The following is a 2,924-nucleotide window of genomic DNA, read 5'->3' as shown; positions in this document are numbered from 1 at the left end:
TAAAGTTTGAAGAGAGTTAAGGGTTAGTATAATTTTGGTTATTGTATAATTAGTAAACTTAAATAGATTATGTTTAATATGTTTGTATAACCCTGTACTTGGCTTTGGGAAGTCGAGGGGGGTGGGGGAGGGGGGTGGGGGAGGATGGGTTGAAGTTTAAGTAGTTCAGATAAGTAGAAATAGTTTTATTGTATATAATATTGATGTTTTAATTTGGAGAGAGGAATTGCTTGGGCATTTCCCCTGGACTGCATCCGAAGTGAGAAGATAGAAGAAGGGGAGAAGCAAGTAGAAAGGTTGAGGAGAAGGAGGAGAGGGGGAGAGTGAGGAAGAGGAAGAAGAGGGAAAGAGGCAAGTTGGTTAGAGGGTGGATGCGGTTTGGGGGGAAATGGGTGAGCAATACCGAAAGTTGTGTGTATCAATTTGTTTTATTTTTTATCTGAAGTATTTTTATGATTGTAATGTATTGTAAAATTGAAAATAAAAATTTTTTTACAGAAAAAAAAAGAAAATGTTTTGCTTCCAATCCAAGAAGCTTCTTCAGTTTGAAAAAACAAGAAAGTCCAGTTGCCTCTTGAAAAAGCACCTTTGGATTCCCCCTCCCCAGGTAAAATATAACAAGAGTTTTACGCTGAAGTGGATCCAACATGAAACATAATAAATCCGCCATATCCAACATCTAATTCCATTTTGCTTCTTTGGCAGGAATAGTAAAGACATCCTGAGTCAAGCTCGATTCCAGATGATTACATCCACACAGTTTTCTTGGCAGCATTGTGGAAGAGGTTTGCCAATGTCTTTTTCCAGAATGTTTCTTCAACTTTCCAGTCTAATGCAAATGTTTACTTCATTCAGAAAAGATAAATAAAACATTTTCCCACAGCAGTTGAAAACAATATTTTTTTTCTTTTTGGTAACATATATGGATCTATACTGAAGAAGCAATATGGATTTCTTCTTCTCATTAATAGGGGACATGTGATCTCCCAGAGATTGCTAATTTAAGAATCATATTTAGGATGTGTGATTTGCAACCTCCCTCCTAAAATTCCTATACTCAAACAGCAGGGGGGAGGCTGGAGGTTCAGTGGTGTCATTTTTGAATTTGTCTATTAAGATGAATCCCAAATTGAAGCAGGTTATCATGGACCTCAAAGGTAAGTGTGCATTGCTAAAGCAGTCAGTATATATCTTATTATTCTTGTTATGAAATCATCTTATTCTTGTTTATAAATTTACAGATATTTCTAAAATTCCGTTTTCACTTTGTCAGTTTGGAAAACTGAGTATAGATTAATAAGAAAAAAATGAAGTTCAACAATTGTAGAAGCAGGCTGCAGAATAACAAAATTAACAAAAGAGAAGGGGGTCTGAATACTTTCTGAATGAACTGTACACTGCACGTGTGCGTGTGTGTGTGTGTGCTTAGCAACAGTATATATGGAGTCTGTAAATCAAAGTTTTATGTGGTACATTTAGGACAGGAGTCTCAGCCTAGGGGAAATTGATACCTTTGTGTGAAAGGTTTTGGCCAATATAGGTAGTCCTCAACTTACAATAATTTGTTTAGTGACCATTCAAAATTATAACAGCACTGTAAAAAGTGACTTATGACATCTTTCACACTAGGACCATTGTGGCATCCCTGTGGTCACGTGATCAAAATTTGGATGCTTGGCAACTGACTCATATTTATGATGGTTGCATCTCAATCCTCTTAGTCTGATTCTCAAGAGGACAATTCTGTCTTTTTAAGTGAAGCTCTTTATTTTCCTTGTAAAAGAAAAAATCATATTTCAAATGAGCTGGTACTAAAATGTATAGTTTAAATTCAGTTTTAAATTGTATTTTCATCCCTCTCATATATGCATTTGTAACTGCGGACAGTTGGTTTTCAGTAAAACAATTAGTTCCAAGCCACATTGGCTAGGATTTCTGGATCATGCAGATCCAATGCATCTAAGAGTCCTGTATTGGGAAGACTGCCTCTTGTCTTTGTGGCCCCCTGAATACGTATGCCCTGTTTATGGAGACTCTTCCGTGTGCATGGATTCTTGTTAAAACAGACTAGAATAACAGAGTTGGAAGAGACCTTGGAGGTCTTCTAGTCTGATCATGGTTAATTTCAGTCTTTTCTGTGAACATTTTTCTAGTTATTCATTCATATCATTGCTCATACATAATTGCATCTGTCTGAATAAGTGATTTAACAATGTGTCAACAGGAACAATAGCGTCATGATTTTATAAAAATGGAAATCCTAGTATAGTATAGGGTCTCTCCCACTTTCATCCCTACTCCCTATGGCCATAACAGATTGGTGTTTTCTGCTCTCATACCTTTCAATATTGAGACTATGTAGTCCAGAAACCCTCCCCATTATTAGGGAAGGCTGTGCCAATTGTTTCTCTTCAACAGATTTCATTTGTATTCATGTATGAGTGTGCACGTTTGTGTGTGTGTGTGTGTGTGTGTGTGTGTGTGTGTGTATGTGTAGAGAGAGCGAGAGAGAACATATGTGTGGATTTCTATAATTAACGCAAGCAACTTTTGTGCAAAATGTATAAGATGCACACCAGGCAGTTAGTAGCAACTACTAACTTGTACTACCACCAGTACATGTAATTGCACATTTCATACACTTGTTAACATTTCTCCTGCCAAAAGACTTCAGTCATGGGTAGGTTATTCTTCCATGACTAAGGGCATTTTCTTCTCTTTCAGGACTACGTTCTGGAGTAGCGGAGCAGCTACAACAAAACGATTGGAGCTATGTAGATTTTCTGCTTTTCTGGCTGTTTTTTTACTATATTTTATAAAGCCATCTCAACATTTTTTTTTTAATTTGGAAAGTCAATGCCATAACAGAGTATACATTTTCATAAAAATAAACTATTTTAATAGATATATACAATATATTCACA

At 36.3% G+C, this 2,924-nt stretch overlaps 1 long non-coding RNA gene across 1 annotated transcript; it reads left to right on the top strand.

The window, feature by feature from the left end:
- The first annotated feature begins 547 nt into the window (after positions 1 to 547).
- LOC120316086 lies at positions 548 to 882 on the top strand. Its single transcript, XR_005558865.1, has 2 exons — positions 548 to 607; positions 706 to 882. It is a non-coding gene; the product is annotated as an uncharacterized LOC120316086 (long non-coding RNA).
- Positions 883 to 2,924: the final 2,042 nt, after the last annotated feature.

The sequence above is a fragment of the Crotalus tigris genome, unplaced genomic scaffold (assembly GCF_016545835.1).
Source record: "Crotalus tigris isolate CLP2741 ecotype Arizona unplaced genomic scaffold, ASM1654583v1 scf7180000019244.426175, whole genome shotgun sequence".
In the NCBI taxonomy this organism is placed as follows: domain Eukaryota; kingdom Metazoa; phylum Chordata; class Lepidosauria; order Squamata; family Viperidae; genus Crotalus; species Crotalus tigris.
The sequence above is the reverse complement of the archived record's forward strand: the minus strand, read 5'-3'. Positions and strand labels throughout refer to the sequence as shown.